Source organism: Myotis brandtii, unplaced genomic scaffold, assembly GCF_000412655.1.
Source record: "Myotis brandtii unplaced genomic scaffold, ASM41265v1 scaffold38, whole genome shotgun sequence".
NCBI classification, from domain to species: Eukaryota; Metazoa; Chordata; class Mammalia; order Chiroptera; family Vespertilionidae; genus Myotis; species Myotis brandtii.
In genome coordinates, this window is record NW_005364596.1 from 6,289,905 (window position 1) to 6,308,256 (window position 18,352).

An 18,352-nucleotide genomic window follows, 5' to 3' on the forward strand; every position below is an offset into this window, starting at 1 on the left:
ATTTAGTGGATTTGGAGTTTCAAAACCAGTCATAATCTTCAAAAGTAAAGTTAATAACTTAATTTCATATGCAACATACATTTATTCAAATATTTCTTTCTTTTTTAATCACCCAAGTATATATTTTTATTTATTTCAGAGAGAGAGAGAGAGAGAGAGAGAGAGAGAGAGAAACATTGATGTGTGAGAGAAACACAATCGATCGGTTGCCTTTTGTATGTGCCCCAACTGGGGATGGAACTGCAACCTAGATATGTGTCCTGACCGGGAATAGAATCTGCCAGCTTTTGGTGTACAGGACAATGCTCCAACCAATGAGCCACACAGCCAGGGCTATTCACATATTTCTTGAGTGCTTCCAGTGAGCCAAGATCTGTTCTCAAATGTTGGGTTCCATATGAAAAGATGTCTGGCCTTGTGGATCTCATATCCCATAGGAAGAAAGAGAAAATAAACATGAAGAACAATAGGTGACTAAATTCTGTGGCAAGTTAAAGTTGTTGAAGGTCAGTTTCCAGGGAAACAGGCTGTCATACTGTACGATTTGCATTCAGGAGTGTTTGCTCTTGTGAAGAACAGCTCAAGGGGCAGGGTGGACATGGGTAGAGGTGGGCAGGGGGAGTTGGGGAAAATAGGCACACAAGTAGACCAGAGTTGGCAGCCATAGCTTAAAGGTGAAGGGACACTCACTGTGGCTCCTGTTGGAAGCATTCTCCCACTGGGAACATGTCCACTAGGTTAGTAGAATCTGTAGTTGAGGTACCTTGCTTATATTAACCGGAGATCCTATGAGTCCCATGCTGTCAGTGAGCCCAGTTATTAATAGTATCTTCCACTGTCATCCCTGGCCTCTGGAGGACGGCCTCCACTGAACATGTCCTTAATGTCCATGCTCCTCTGACCAGCATGTTCCTTATTCCTTGGGTAAGTAGAATTTTTCTCTCATGGATCATAGGGGTCTGGCAGGGCTTCTGACCTACTTAATGTATCCACTCAGGCATGTCCACTTCTGTGAGCTTTCTGATTCCTCTACAACTCTAAGTGCAACAGTTCAGCACTTCCCCCTCACAGAGTGTGATCCATCACTCTCTCTAAGCTTCTGGGAGCCATCCCAGCACCTTGCTTGCCTCCCCTCCCCCCGCACCCCCGAGACTTTGTATGGATTTTTAAAGCCCGTAACCTGGGACAATGCTATCGCAACAATGAACTCTCATTCATCCAGCATCCTCAGAACGCCAGCCCATGTGTACTCTCCTGGATCCAGCCAATGTATATATTGGCAAGCTTTTCTTTAGATTACAATCCCTTTTCCACTCTAGCAGACTCAGCACTTCAGAGGGTTGGGTTGTAATTGAGACCTACTTATTGGCTTAGTAATGGGGTGAAGGGAGGGAGGAAAGTGGGGGAATATCCTGAGATATTTGGTCTTGCAGGGAAGACACCTCAACCTAAGCTAGGCTAGCTGGATAATTAACAAGGAAGAGTGTGTTACTTTGACAGTCTCAAAGGGTTCAGGAGTATCTGGAGATTCAACATTTGGAAATTCTGCAACCCAAATATCCACATTCTGACCTTGGTGTAGCAGACTTTCAGGTGTAGAGGATTTCACTTTCTAAAGAACTCTACTCCTCTTTAATTAAATACTAAATCTTCATCTTTTGCTCTCCAGTGGCCACAGGAGGCCCTCTGAGTTTCATACTTTACTTACATCGTGATTAATCACCCTTAGACTTTCCATGCCTCCAAGGTATCAATGCTCCTCAGAAATAGCCATCAAATTCCAAAGTCCTTAAAATGAGTTACTATTTCTGAAATTCTCAAACTTGTGAGAAGTTTTACCTGTCGGTGGATTTCTTTTAATGTCTATCTGTTCTCAGTTTCGCTTCATTGAACATTTTAACAATTTCACCACAACCAGATGCCTGGACCTAACAATGTTTCATCTACTGTCACTGAGAAAATTTTTATTGCCATCTGGCTGGCAGGTGATCCGGCTCCATACATCTCATCTTAGACTGCTTCCTAGAATCAATTCCAGTACAATTGTCATGGGACAAATTTTATGAGACTCTGATATTTATGTATAGAGAAATATTGGGTAGAGGTCCCAGGAACAAGAACTGTGAGTGATGAAAGAGGAAGAATTGGGCAGGAGAAGTTGAACTGTGATGCAATTACTGCAAGGCACTCAGCTGATCCATAGGGAGTTCAGGAGTTTAGCTGGCCCTTCACAGTTGTCTCAACTTGAACCATGGGGGACAGACCATTCAGTAGGCCTCTTGAATTGACTAGGTGTTGTATGTGGGCTACACTCTCAGAAGAGACATCACCCTGAGTAAAATTTCCCTTTTAATTGAGGTCAGTTGTTGGAGAGAAATTCAGCTTAGGATCATAGTCACCAGGCCAAAAGAAATAAGTGACTCCCTGGGGGGGATGAGGGTAAAATTTAGTCAGTGCAGCATCTATAATAATAAAAGTGTAATATGCTAATTAGATCGGACATCCTTTGAACGATCTTCCTGACAAAGCTGGGGCTGCCAGGGAAGCCCGGTCCCCGGTGCCAGAGGGAAGCCAGTGCCGGCAGCTGGGGGAAGGAAGGCCTGCTCTTGCACGAATTTCATGCATCGGGCCTCTAGCATTTTAATAAAAAGATTGATGGATGTTATAGGGGAAAACAGAGAAATTATGTGAAGAAGATTAAAGTGCCTAAATTAATAACAAAAAGATAAGTGGAAAATACCAAAATACATGGAGATTAGACAACACACTTGTAAATAACAAATCAGTCAAAGAAGAAATTTCAAGAAAAAATAAAAATCATTCTGAACTAAATAAAAAGTAAAATGTAATTTATCAACATGTGTAGTGTTCAGTGAAAGCAGTGCTTAGAGGGAAATTTATAGCATTAAATGCATATGTAAGAAAAGAAGAAATATCTAAAATTTATAACCTAAGTTTCCACCTTAGAAAACTGGGTAATGTAAAGCAACTTAAACCCAAAGTAAATAGAAGAAAATAAATAATAAGAATTAGTATGAAATTCAAATAAATTGTAAACAAGTCAATAGAGAATATAAAAAAACCAAAAGTTTTTTTTAGAATGGTCAATAAAATGGATAAGTCTCTAGCCAGACTAACAACAACAAAAAAAAGACACAAATTACTAATATTAGAAATGAAAGAGGAACATTATTACAGAGCCTATGGATATTGAAAGGATAATAAAAGAATACTATGAACAACTCTATGCTTATCTTAAAATGTTTTTCACAAAGCAAAAACAGCATTCTTTGTAGGACTTTTAATTCTGTCATCTTCATTAATGTTATCACACTCACCATGCCAATCATTCACTCTTCATCAATCCAAGAACACATTTCCTCTCTTTTCCTCAGCAGCTAAAAATCCACTGCAAAGGTATAAATTTATTCCATTTATGTTGAAGTATCAATATTGCTATCAACCACTTTAGCCTTCTCTAGCTTATTTAATTAAATTCCAGTCAACACATATTCATTATTTAAAGTATTCCATATAGTCTGTTAAATCCTGGACTGCCCTCCTTATTTCCCTGAGTGAACATTTCAAATATTTATCACTGATTTTATACACTACATTTGCCCTCACTTTTACCAAATGTTCATCACCTCCTGCCTCAATGAAACAAAAGAAATAGTCAGAATTGAAATCTCTTTTTAATTCCAACTATACTATTTCAGAATTTGCCATTATATGCCTCCATTCCATCTCTTTACTTTTACTTATTATTCTTCCCTCTTTGCTCTTTTTTTTTATATAAGGAGAAGATTATTTTTATTCATTTCCAAGGCTATTTCTATCATTTGGACTTCTGGTTTAATTCTTACATTTTTATTGTTAACTTTATAATTATTCTCATTTATATATTTTTTTCTTGCTCACATTTATTCATGCATTTTTTAAATCAATTTACTACTATATACCCTGCATTTAAATAGCTTATCTTGCTCACATTTATTCATGCATTTTTTATCAATTTACTACTATATACCCTGCATTTAAATAGCTTTGAACAAAAGTGCCCTGATTCTTGTATAGCTTACCTTCTGTAAAGAGGAACAACTTTTAAAATATGTTCTTTATATACTGTTAGGTGTGAGAAATCCTATCAGGGAAAATTAAGCAGTGCATTAGTCAGAATTCTCTAGAGAAACAGATCAATAGGACAGGCACATATAGAAATAAGGAATTGACTCACACCATTATGGATGCTGAGAAGCCCCACAATCTGCCATCTGCAAGCTGGAGACCCAGGAGAGCTGGTGGTGTACTTCCAGTCTCAGTTTGAAGTCCCGAGTACCAGAAAAATCCATGGTGTAAGAACCAGTCTAAGTCTGAAGGTTGATGTCCCAATTTGAAAACAATCCTGAAGAGAGACTCAGTTCTCCCTTCCTCTGTCTTCTTGTTCTATTTGGGACCTCATCAGATTGGACAAGGCTCACCCTCACTGAGAAGGTCAATCTGTTTTTACTCAGTGTAAAGATTCAAATCTAATCTCACAGAAACACCCTCACAGACACACCCAGGAATGATCTTTAGCCACACATCTGGGCACTCTGTGGCCCAGTCAGGCTGACACAAAAGTAAACATCCCCAGTAGGAAAGGGAAATAGGCCTGCAAGTTGGTAAGGCAACATTTTAAAAAGTGGACAGGTAAGTCCTCACTGAGAACGACCTCTCGGTTTGAGTAAAAACATGAAGGAAGGAAGTGAATAATGCACGTGGATATAGGGGAGGAAAGAGCAAGCCAGGCAGAGGGAACAGCACTGCCTAATCTTGAGGCAGAGCAAACCTTAATGATTCCAGGAATAGCAAGGAGACTGGAGTGGCTGAGCATGGAGGAAATTACGTAGAAAGGTGAATGGGAGCCAGATTATGTTGGCCTTTTCAGCCACTATAGATATTGGGCTTTCACACTGAGGGAAGCAGGGAACCACTGGGATTATCACACAGTGACATGAAAAACCTGACATTTGTTTTAACAGGGTCACTGTAGCTGCAGTGCTAATGATAGCCTGTAGGAGAGAAGGGGGAAGGAGGGGACCAGTCATGAGGGACTGGAGGTGAGAGATGCTGGTGGTATCAACCAGAGTGTTAGCGGTTGAGGTGGTAAAAAAGCAGTCCTATTCTTGATATGTTTTTATTGTAGAGCAAATAGGAATTACTAATAAATTAGATGTGGATTGTGAGATAAAAAAAAGAGTAAAGAATGACACTATAATTTCTAATCTGTGTAACTGGAGTTGTAGTTGCCATGAACTCAGGGTCAGTTTCAGTGGTGTTAGGAAGAGAGGTGTTCAATCTCGGATAATTTATGTAAAGTTTTCAACTATTTAGATGTAAAAGTCCAGATTGAAGTTTTGCATATTGGAGTCTTACGTATATAGATGCAATTTAAAGCTATGAGATTGGATGAGTTTAGGAAGGGAGTGAGTGTAGACAGATAAGTAAAAGAAGTCTAAAGTCTAAACCTTAGGTCACATCAGTGGTTAGCAAGGCAGGTGGTAAATCAGGAGCGTGGTTTCCTAAAACCCATGTGAAGAGAATGTCAAATGCTGCAGATGGGTCAAATGAGGGGAAAGCTGAAATTGATCTTTGGACATAACAAGGTACAAGTCATTGGAAATCTTGACAAGAACCTGATTGGAGTTAGTTCAATAAAGGGAGGAGGGAAATGTGACATTGCATATACACTGTTCTTTCAAGAAATTTTGCTGTCAACGGGGTGAATGTGCTCTAGATAGAGGGGAGGAACGAGCTGAAATCCCAGAATCAAGAAAAGACGGTGGAGTAAGCAAGGAGCTTAAGTTGATTTTGCCAAAGATTAAAGAGAACTCCAAAGTCCTTTCGATAGATGATTTCAGAACAGAAGCAGATAACGCAGTGTGATGACATTAATGTTAAAGCAGGGAAGGGGAGTGTTTGGGAGCACGAACTAATCTCTAAGTGGCAGTGAAGAACAAAGATGAAGCTTTCCTATCATGGACATTTGAGAGAGCTACAGGGCATTCAGTGCCTCTAAAGGAGTCACATTTCAGCAAGAAGCAAGAAGACAAAGGGAATTTTCAGAGCAGTTGTTGAAGACCTAGGGGCTTTGCTAATGATAAACAGTTTCAGGAACCAGGGAGATAGACACTGAAAGATAGATGTACAGAGCTGTATGTAAATGAGAGTATGGAATATGAACTATGCCCTGGGAATCCAGGGATTCTGCTTGCAACCTACAAAAGTAGCGATGAAGTACATAAAGAGATGAGTCTTGATGATCCTGATGACCCTGATGAAGAAGTGAGTGTTGGGAATTATGCAAGATTAGAATCTATGGACCTCTCTACATCATCTTGATGGAGGTGTGGAGATCACAAAGGTGATGGTCTTAACTGAATAATTATCCACAATAACCATAAATCCTTTAACCTCTTCTCTGAATGGCAGAGAATCCTTATTGCCATATGTGTTGGCTCCATTTGAGGGAAGCTCAAATATAAAACAGACACCTCTAGTTTCTGAGTATTTTTTCAAATATCTATAATAATAAAAGTGTAATATACTAATTAGACCAGATAGCTGAACCACCTTCCAGATGTCATTCCAGGATGAAGCTGCGGAGGCGGGGGCATGGGTAGAGGTGGTTAGGGGTGATCAGGCAGGCAGAGTGGTTAGGGGTGATCAGGCAGGTATGCAAATGGTTAGGGGCGATCAGGCAGGCAGGCAAGAGGTTAGGGGCATCCAGCAGGCAGGCAGAGTGGGTAGGGATGATCAGGCAGGCAGGCAGGCGAGAGGTTAGGGGAGATCAGGCAGGCAGGTGAGTGGTTAGGGGTGATCAGGCAGGCCTGTGGGATCAGGCCTAAACCAGCAGTTGGACATCCACCAAGGGGTCCTGAATTGCAAGAGGGTGCAGGCCAGGCTGAGGGCACCCCCACCCCTGTGCACAAATTTCATGCACTGGGCCTCTAGTAAATAATAGTTTTCTATCAAATAAATAATAAAAATAACTGCAATTTTGGCACATGAATGAGCAGAATCTAATTGTGGGGTTGCACTCAGAGCAGTAATAGTAAAGGGAGTCTCCCATCTCTTCCCAAACCTATTAGTGGTGAAAATAAAACTACTCTGAATACAACCCTAAGATTGTCCCAAGCAGCGTCTTTGAGGCCTTTCTGAAACTTACAGCATTACTATTTCTGTAGAAAACTCAGCAGTTTAGGAATACTCTTTCTTTCAGGATTTCCTGTCACTAATTCCTTTCCTGGTGGCTCTTTCCGACTCACCTTCCTTGTCTTCCTTGTCTTCTGTCCCCTAAGTAAACTGTAGGCATATCTAAAATTTTCTACTTGGTCTCCTTCCTCTTCCATTTTTCAGAAAAGATTTGAGACCTAAAAATGCCCTTAAGGAACAAAATCTCCTCCCTCCAAATCATCTTTAAGGTAAGTCAAAGGCACCTTTAAAAGAAAAAAACACCTGATAGTAAACATCCTGTGCTCAGAACATTTACTGCCTTTTTACTACTGAGCAAGACTTTTTCCTCAACATAACATTAAAGGTTACATGCATTTTGACTCAGTTCTTCTTCATGGATCTCATTTCCCATCATTTTTTTCTCTTCTTGGGGGTCCTCTATTGTAGCCACATTCAACAACACACCATTCATGGGGTCTGCTATACACTTCACTTGTGTTCCCTCAGCTTCTGCGCACACTAATTTCTTTTCACTAAATATTAATTCTGCTCTTCTCCATTTGTTAGTCTTTCTAGTACAGAGAGGACTTCTTTTGTGAGGTCTTTCTGAGGAGCATTCCAACCCCCCCAAATGTCTAGTCCTTCCTGTTTGCTATCAGTACACTCTATTTACACTTCCAATAGAGAAGTTTTCAGAATCTGTGTTTTGTTACACTTTACCTATTCATATAAATTCTTGTTCAAAGTGAGATAATTGTCTTTAGATCTCCTCTCTCTCTCTCTCTCTCTCTCTCTCTCTCTCTCTCTCTCTCTTTTTTTCTCTTTATCTGAGTACTCTTCAGATTATTAGTTTCTCCAGGGCAGTTTGTCATTCCCTCAGTACTTCACACTGTGCTGTGCAGTAACTGGTATTTAGAAAATGTTTATTCAGTTAAAATATTACAGGGAATAATCAGCCTGGAAAAGAAGAGTGCATGGCCACAGATGAATAGGAGATGCAGTAGAATGTGAGTTCCACAAGGGTAAGGATTTTAAACTATTTTGTCTTTTGGGGATGCTGTAAAAATTCATTGAATGAAAAAGACTAATATAGGAAATTTCATACATATTCCAGCACTTAACCTTGAGCAATAGACAGGTGTTGTATGAAGGGTGGAGTTTGTCACATCCCAATTCAAATGCATTTTTGAGAAACGGTGGCTATTTTCTCACAGTCAACCTTTAAAAAATCTGGACAGATATAAAGGAGAAAAATGTTTACCCAAGTAAAATGTTACAAAAAAATAGTCATTCTTCCTTTTACCAAAAGTTTTGATTTAAGGAATGCTTATACTCCTTAATTCTATTCCATTTTTTAAATCAATCACTTTTGTACTGAATATTTTTAAATGAATATGACACTTTGCATGAATTCCATAAATAAACAAAACGTGCACAGCTTTGTTTATGTTAGGAACCTTCTGCTAAGTGTAGCTTCTATTTATTTACTTTAAAATTATGCCAGATTTCTGCAAATTTGAGTCAGTTTGAGGGTCAATTGAAATTTTAAAGACTGGCTATTTACTTTGCTTCTGATACTTTGCAAATATGTTAAAGTAATAGTTTTAAGGGCCAACAGAAGGTCTGAGGAAATTATTCATGATGAATTTAATTATGGAAATAGAGGTGCCATATTATAAAATTTTTTACCATTTCTTGTAATTTAATTTGGCTTAACTTCCTCATTCTCTTTGCTTTCTTTTCATAGCCACAGTTTTTAGTTCCATCCCATGTATCTCCAGCTTAGATATTCCTTGATTTGTGTATCACAGCACAGAAGTTCTTAGATTATTAACTAGTAAGAGGATTCATTAAAGAAAGGTTGATAAATCAAAACTTTGCCCAGAAAGTCATATTACTATAAACAAGCTATACTTAAAGATATTCCTAACAGATTATAAATCACGAATTCATTCATGATAAAGCGCTGGCATCCATAAACTGGCTTCCTTTTTATCATGCATAATCTGGCAAGATCCATGAGATTTCGGGCTGGTTAGCTTTTCTGAGAGAGGAGAAATGAGGTGGTGAAGTTATACATAAAGACAACAGTCACTGATACTAGTCTGACCAACATCCATCCGACCCCCCTACCTCCTCTTTCTCTTTCTCAATCAAACTATGATTATGTTCAGATATTTCTCATCTTCCACCCTGTCATGTGCTTCAGGATGATCTCATCTGTAGCTCCAGGAACAGCAGAGACTTAAAAGACCAAGTCAATCTCATTCTCTTTGAGAGTGGTTGGTTTCGGTGTGGCATGTGACCTAATTTTGGCTAATGAGGTCTCAGTGGAAGTGAGCCTCAGTGCTTGTGGGAGATTTTATGACTCTAAAGATAAAGACACCAAACGACAGTCCTTTTTTCTTCTTGAATGCGTTTTATGCCTGGATGTGATGACTGGAACAGTAACTGCGAGAGAAACCTGCCTGAGGGGAGAGCCAAAATAATGGGGGTAAGTGAGAGGAGAGATGGGAGGAACCTGCACCAGACTTGACATATTGAACCACAGATTGCTTCCTGCCTGGAGCCTGCCCAACCTGGGAGTCATCATTTAAGCCAGCTTCAGTAACTTTCTCTTACATGTAGTCAGTACAAGTTATATTACGTTTTGCATAAGGAACAAATATACATATCTGGATTTCTTTGGTAAATCAATTAGTGGTCAGTAAAATATCTAGATATTAGCTCTCGTTGGACATTGTTCAAATTTGGACTTTTGATTTGGTAAAAAAAAAAAAAGGTGTAAACCAATTAGTGCTGTCACTGGGTAACAAAATTGTTTCTTTTTTTACTAATATAAAGTAGCCAAAATTACAGGAATAGAATGGCTTTAAAAATAGAAATGCTGGAAAGGCTATCAAATCATCATGTATTTTGAAAGAGCCAAGTTACAAATAGGCAAAAACAACGGCTCTTTCAAGCAAGGCTACCATTATAAAATGTTAGCAGTTAACAGAAAAAGACTAGTGTGTGAACAATGGCTCCTTCTTTCAAAGAGCAGGTGTCCCCAAAGAAAGAAATATAATATTATTATAATTATCCAATATACATTACTCTTTCAGTCATTTTGTTCATTTTCAACTAAAAGTAGTTTGTTTCAGCTGCACTGAGTTAGCACAATTAAAATCCTCATATTATTTACACCTTATTTGAAAAGTAGTTTGTATTGTAATGTGTTTTAATAAAAAAAAAGGGTCTACAAGAAAGGAGTAAAGATAAAATTGAATATGATTTTTAAGCTTAATCTAGATATAGTCTTATGGGATATCATTCCAGAGATGGGATGCTAATTTCTTAATTCTAATTAAGGTGGCTGTGACATTCAGTGCTCTAATTAATTGACTTATCATTGGTTGGAATACCAACCAGGCCATTTCTGGTCCCTAGAATGCTTTGTGCAAATTAGACCCAACAGAACATGTCTTGGCAAGCAGAGCAATGGGCTGGATTCCAGCTCCTACTTGTCCATTTGGCCAGGCATTGTTGTGCAGTGAAGAGCTAACACAAATGTACTCAGAGGCCCTGAGTTGCAAATTGCAATGCTTAGGTGGACAAAGGTAAGATAGTAATAGGGAGCGCTAAGAATGCTGGCAAATGAAAGACCTCCGTCGCTAATGTAGCTCTAGCTACTATATCCAGGAGGGAAGATAGTGATTTAAATCTCCCAATTTTTGAAACAGGTTAGAAGTCAAATGCACTATATTTAATACCATGGACCCAGACAAAAGATGTTTGAGGCCCAATGTCAAATGTGGACTGCAGTTTGTTGACTCGGACTTAAGAGAAATGCAAAGCCACAGCTGCTTGCTTGGATACTAAAGTTAATCCTGATCTTGTTGAATTCAGGAATGCTCGAGACCCTGGGGGTGATGGTGAAACTGAGAGAGGTGAGGTAGAGGTCATATTTTTCATCCAATGTGAGTCTCAAGAAGGAAATCCATAGATATAGACATGTAGGGAAGTGAAAAAAGCAATACATGTGATATTAACTCTGGAGAAGAAAGGAGTGTATAAAACTAAGTACCATGTGGGGAGGAGGGAGTTTTGATTTTCAGGTAGTTTGCCTTTTATAGTACTGTTCTACTAAAGAGCTCCAACACTTTGCTAACATTAATTAAACCTCGCAAACCCTGCGAGGTAGGTAATTACTATAATTAAACTGATATTCCAGATCAGTAAAATGAGACTTAAAATGCCCAAGGTCATAGTGAGATTGTGTGGCCCAGTTTGGCAGACAAACTACATGTTCTTACTCCCTTAGAAAAGGCTTTTCTAGCTCTCTTCCAATCAGGATAAATAAACCTGATCATTGAGAAAAACTACAAAATTGATTAAGGAAGCTTAAAATAAAAAAAAATAACTAAATGAACAATCCCTATTCCAAAAACATATATAATATGCACATTCAATTAATTGCATTTATTTAAAATATTTTTATTTAAATTGCTGTTTTAGGTAAATGCACCAGTAAATCAAGAAATCAATGCACGTAAAGCATTCTCCATATTACACAACAGCATAGAAAAGACTGACATTGGTTTGGAAAGAGAACACAACAGACAGACAGAAGGAACTCTTCTTGTTGCTATAACTACGGCATAACAAAGGTCAGCACGGGGAGAAAAAAAACCACAAAACCCTCCCTAGATTGAACGTTAACAACTCAGGGATATTATCCTCAATTCTTCCTCTTAACAAAGAAAGATAATAATCCTTTATTTTAAAAAGGGTTAACTGAAGATAAACAATGGAAACATGCCTTTTAAAAAATCATGCATAAAAGTGGGTTTGATTTGGAATAGAATATTGTGTGAGTTAATACCAGAAACCCGTGCTGTCTTAAAGGCAGAGATCCAGATGACATTGGAAGTCAAATCTCAAGTTCAGAAGAAAAATCACAGACATTTTATAAAAACTTTCTTTATTGTATTTTAAAATGATGAATTCAAAATGATTTCAATGAACATTTTTAATAGAAAATAGTTTAAGTTTAATTTTAAAGTTTTACAGAGTTTAAAATGAATGACTTTTATAAGCCTAGATTGATGTCTTTAAAGAGGGGATTTTAGAAATAACTTCATTGTTAAATTCTTGGAGATGTGTTGTTTCTTTGTTTTGAATAACTGGGCAAATTTCTGTCTGGTAATTTGAAGACCCAGAAGCATATTTACAAAATGTCCAGTTTCCGCTTACAAGTTAATTTTAACCAAAGTCCACCTCTCTCCTTTGAGCTAAGGAAAACTTTAGGTAGTTGAGTTATTGGTGTTGAGGTTTTGACTGCAAATAAGGAAATGGATTGCAAGAGGGGACTCCGTTACTTGCTTTGCAGTGTTCAGTCAATCCCATCAGATAAGACTTTGTGCAGAGAGAATGGCTGAAAGCAGAAGGCTCCGAAGCTGGCACATTCTGGACTGCGATCCGGAAATGGTTGTGACACTCGGTACTTATGAAGAGAGCTGTAAGAAGTGTTTTCTGGTCAGCTCATAATTGCCAATATTTCACAAAGTTTCCAAACTCCATATTACTTCATCACTTATCTCTCTTAAGAGAGACACTTTCAGGAAAGCACACAGGTAGCTCCACGCCTAAGGCATATTTTCCTGGGATAAAGGTCAATGACTGATGCCTTCATACTGCCATGCAGAGGAAATGAAAGACCCTAAAGAGCAACTTGGGGTTTAAATGGCAAATATGTGTTTAGATCTGTTAGCGCCTGGAAGCTATTTGCTATGACTTGGTGTTTTATACCAAAATTGATGCATTATTTCCTCCATGAGGAAATACTTTGAAAAAAGCCAGAATGTTATTGCTTGAGCTTTCTAATTTAATCCAATGAACAAAGCATACCAAGTATATATGGTAATATGCAAGGAAGCCCATAGTTCATCAAAGCCTAACTAAGTTCCGGACCCTATGGAAGAAGTGTTCTTCTAGAGCCTTACATTTCTTGCTTTCTTCCATTGTTACTTTCCTTATATGGGTTTCTGTGTATGGAGACAATTGCCAGGGAATACCACAGATATAATTTTATAGAAATGAGAATTTATATAATGAGGAGAAATGCCATGAAGCAATAAGAGTGGGCCTTGACCAAATTAGGTCTTGTGAAGAACAATTCTAAAATTAATACCCAAGATAGTATTTGGTACTTATCTGTCTAGTGTCCAAAGTGTATGTAAAAACAAGGGAATATGTATACTTGATGAATATAGTTAATTTGAATATGGTGCTAATGAGGCCCAGGTAATGGGTTTAACCCTGTGAACCCATTCATTATCATTATCCTCAATAGTCGCAGATTTTATACTTAGCAGTGGCTAGCCATTCCATAAATGCATCTTGTTAGTCATTTGAAAAACAAGGTGAGAGACTGTAGATAGCTTAAGACAAATTTATTATTGCTGGGGAAAAAAAGCTCAAAGCACATGACCTGATGTTGGCAGGTTAAGAGTGGCAGCTTCGAATATGAAGGTCAGCATTGTAATAAAGATGTATCGATATTTAATTAAAAGTGGAAGAAAATAACAGGTGTGCAGAATATTGATTTTAAGAACTAATTTCATCAAATTCCTCCTAAGTCACCAAGGGAACTCTGAAAGTGTTTTTTTTTAAATGCTCAGTTAAGGAATTTGAAAATATTATTTCATTATAACATAATAATTCATTATAAACAAGAGTTTTTATGTAAATAACAGTACCTTCATCTTAGCTTATGGTTATTATTAAAAATACATTTCTCATCTGGTTATGGTAAGATGAATGATGTTTTCTGGAAGAAATGGACCTGCTGAAATAGAGAATTCTTTCAAGGTATAACAGGAGATGAGATTCAAAAGATGCGGCCAATTGGAGAAGGGCTTTGAATGCCCTTTTATGAATTTTGCATTTTTATCTTACAAACAAAGAGAAACTTACTTCCACATGTTATGTATTGTGTGCTGCAGTCTTGGGAACCTGTCATGTGCCAGGCAATGTATGGGGAAGGACACAGCTGAATAAAACACAATCCCTGATGTCAAGGATCTCACATTCTGGTAAAGAAGACAGATAAATAAAAATCCCAGGAAGCTACAGTTAAAGGAGAGTAAAAAAAAAATTACTCCCTATTTGTTTTAGTGGCATATTCCTTCTATGAATGGTTTGCTTATTATATTTTTACCAGTGTGAATTACTGTGGAAAGAGGCAGTCTTCAGACTATAAACATGATATAATATCACAGATGTAATTTTATAGAAATGAGGTGGTTTTTGGATGCTAGGTGAGAGGGCTCCACAAACCTTTCCTAACTTGTATGTTTTTCTTTAAAAAAAAAATGTGACTAATAGGGAATACCTTATTGGTGGGGAAGGGACAGTTAAACGTTACCTCTGCTAATGCCTAAGATTTATCTCTAAGTCCATTTATTTTAGACTTATGGTATTTTCTCTGCTTCTGCTATTTCTGCTTTCTTTATTCTTTAGCAAATTCTTGTTTGAATATTCTAACCATAGCTTGGCTCTCCTATAGGTATTTAAGAAAGCATAATTTGTTCATCGTTGCCAAACTTTCCCCAAAGTCATTAAGACTGCTATTAGTGGTAATCTCTAAGGGTGGTAATCAGCCAACATGCACCCATGGGAAGAGGAATCTCCAGGTAGGTTCCGGGCTGTGTGGTCTACTTAACCTCTTCAGCAGGTTCTTCTTCTTCCACTGTTACTCTGTGGGGGGCGGTGCCAGCTGTTCTCCAAAATGATTTCTCTACTCCACAGGCAGAGAGTTTCAACTAGGAAGTGTCTGCCCAGCGATCTCTGCAACTAGTTGTGGCACATGACTCTTTTTGACAATTGCATGTGAGTTGCGGGGCTGTGGGTCACTTCAAGACCACGGTCTTTAGGAAGGGATCTTGCCCCCTTCTTGCCCTTCTGCTTCCCAGATGGAGTTGATAAGTACTCCCTTGGGGATAATAAAGTCCTGAGATGGAAGGAAACTAGATCCATGAATCACTGGTAGAGAATAGCCACCCTTTGATCTGAAATTCCCACCCTGGATTGTTACATGGAAAAAATATACTTCTCTAGCTTTTGCACTGATACTTTTTTCAATCTATTTGTAACAATAAGCAAGCTACCTTTTTACAGAGTCTAGGATAATGACAATGATATTGATCGTGACCATTATGGAAAGCAGCAGTGCATTAAAAACAGCACAAACACAAAATTTCTGCAAAGTGTGGGATACTTTTTCAGGCACTACTCCAGTTGGAATTTTTTATTCCCACATGAAGATATCAATGAAGCTCCTGTACTGCTATTTCAGATCTCAAAACACATAAATGAGAGGAACAGCACAAACCACTTCCAGGCATTAGAAGCTGTAGCAGGCATTTTGCAGAGGGAACAAACCTTAACTTTTAGTACTTGATAGAACTGTGGATTCTGAAGGAGAGTTGGTGGAGGACTAAGTGTTCTCAGCAATTGTTATAAAAACCTTGACACTCAACCTGGAGAAGACAACATAGGCCATGGAGTAATGTGAGACATAGCAGATATGCAAGTGGCAAAATTAGTATTAAAATTTAAAAAAAAAAGGATATGAGGCAGACCAGAAAATTGTTGTTTCCCTTTATCACATTGGCTAAGGATCAATTCCTCAGAGGCAAGGCAATGGATGTTATAGCAGAGCTACGATGTATTGTCTATATAATATGTTCTCTATGTTCAATTAATATCATATTAATGAGGGGGTCTGTGATCATAATTAAAAGTATGGCTCTAGGATTTTTGATTAATTAATTATTGATAGTGAGACTAGGGTAGAGGTTATAAGCATAAGGCTTTGGAGATACATAGGATTGAGTACAAATTTTAGCCTTATTACATACTAACTTAATGACCCAATCTAGGTTATCTAATTTTTATGGGTCTCAATTTTCCATAGAAATATCTAATTTCTATAGGCCTATTGTTTCCAATGAAAATAATAACTACCTCATAGGGTTATTGCAAAGATACAATAAAACATCAGATTACTCACTACAGTGTCTGACACATATGGGTTACGAATAGTTGCTCTAATTATTAAGTCTAAATGTTCTGTAGCATTTCCTTTATAAGCCGGAAAATACAATTCTTTGGAATTAAGACCTTATTTTCTCTCATTTGTTTAAGGTTTCATTTTGAAAGTAAGCTTGAAACATTCTGAAAAAGGCAAGCAAATATGGCATGAGAAAGCATGATGTCTTTATTTGCTTCAAACACTGTTTTATTTATAAACTTCAAAACGTCTACCATTGGACTGATTGATATTTCATTTTCTAAAGATGTTTAAGATTGTATCATCTTCCTCGTATGTTTTCACTCATTAAAAATTGCTTACATTTTGCTGATATATTTTCTGTGATGCTTAGCTCAAAAAATTTTCTAATGGGAAATTTATTTCCTTGCTTTTACAAGGCATTAACAAAGTATAAAATGTTATTAATGAACTTAAGTAATTATGAAGCACCAGTTGTTTTTGTCTATAAATGCCAAATACGCAGTTTGATTGATTTTATAACCAAACTTATTCTATGTTTAAAAAGTGACAACACATTGCCCTGACTGGTTTGGCTCAGTGGATAGAGCGTCCGCCTATGGACTGAAGGGTCCCGGGTTCGATTCCGGTCAAGGGCATGTACCTTGGTTGCGGGCACATCCCCAGTGATGGGTGTGCAGGAGGCAGCTAATCGATGTTTCTCTCTCATTGATGTTTCTAACTCTCTATTCCTCTCCCTTCCTCTCTGTAAAAAACAATAAAATATATATTTTTTTAAAAAGTGACAACACGTGCATCTTAATCATTGAGCCACAAACAATATGTCCCCTATTACCATAGTGGCCCACTCTTGAAATAGGACCTGCATTTCTGCACACCACAGTTCTGAACATCTTACCGATAATCAATCCTCTATAGTTGGCAGAATCTTGACATGGTCAAGATCAACCTTTGGATAATTCAAATACAAAATGGTATAAAATGTCTTTTTAGCATTTTGTTATTATAAAAGAAACAACTTATTATGAAATTTGCTTTCTTCTCTGAAACTATACTACTGCATTATTTTAGAATATAGAGATTCAATTTTAATACAAGACTTTACTCTGCTTTATAATGCCATTTTTAACAATCTAAACTTTTTCCTTTCCTACTTCTGTAGCTTATCATTAGCTAAAAAACTTATCATTATGATTTGATATTATCAAAATGTATCAAAAATTCATATTTTTATAACTTACTGCATAAGGATTTCCACAAGAGCATACTTTATTTCAATAGCAGAATAGCATGCATCCAGAATATCTTTTTCTTTAAGTCGGCAGTGAAGAAGTTAATGCATAGCTGCATTTATGAGTTTTATTTATAGTTGACCTGTGGTAAAAAGATTTATCTTTCAATTAATAAACTACGTTTCTCAAGTGTCAAGAAGTCATACTAGTATAAAGTAGATTAATGTAGAAGTAGTTTTTGTTTAAGTAAAGTTTGGAATTTTAAAAAGGGGCAGTAGTTAAAAATCATATTTAATCATATGGAATAGCAAAAGAAGAGGGCTGGAAGGAAGAGTGGAAAGGGGTGGGAGGGGAGAAAGAGAGAGAGAGAGAGAGAGAGAGAGAGAGAGAGAGAGAGAGGCAGGCGGTGTGGAAAGGGAGAGAGAAGAAAGATTGAGATTGATTTTGAGACGGTCAAGCATCACATCACCATTTTTTTTCTTCTGGATTCTGGTACAATATTATTCAAAAAAGACCTTCTAGAACACCGGTCCGTTTCCCCTTACTTTAAAATCCTGAATGATACTCTTTTGTAAAAGTCTTCTGGGTGCACCAAAAAATTACTTAAAAGCCAGGGCTAAGGTGCTAAGAGCATTCTTCAAACACGACCTCCCCTCTGTTTCTCGCACCTCTCCACCCCCCGCAGCCAGCAAACCCCGGCAAGTTTATTTACACACACACTCCGCACCCGCACACACGCTCCCCACGCCCGAGGGGGGCGGGAACGCCCTCCCCCATCCCCTCCGCACAATTATCTCCGACAGCAAAGGAAAATAATCAACAGCCCTGTGTGCTGGCGGCGGAGCCG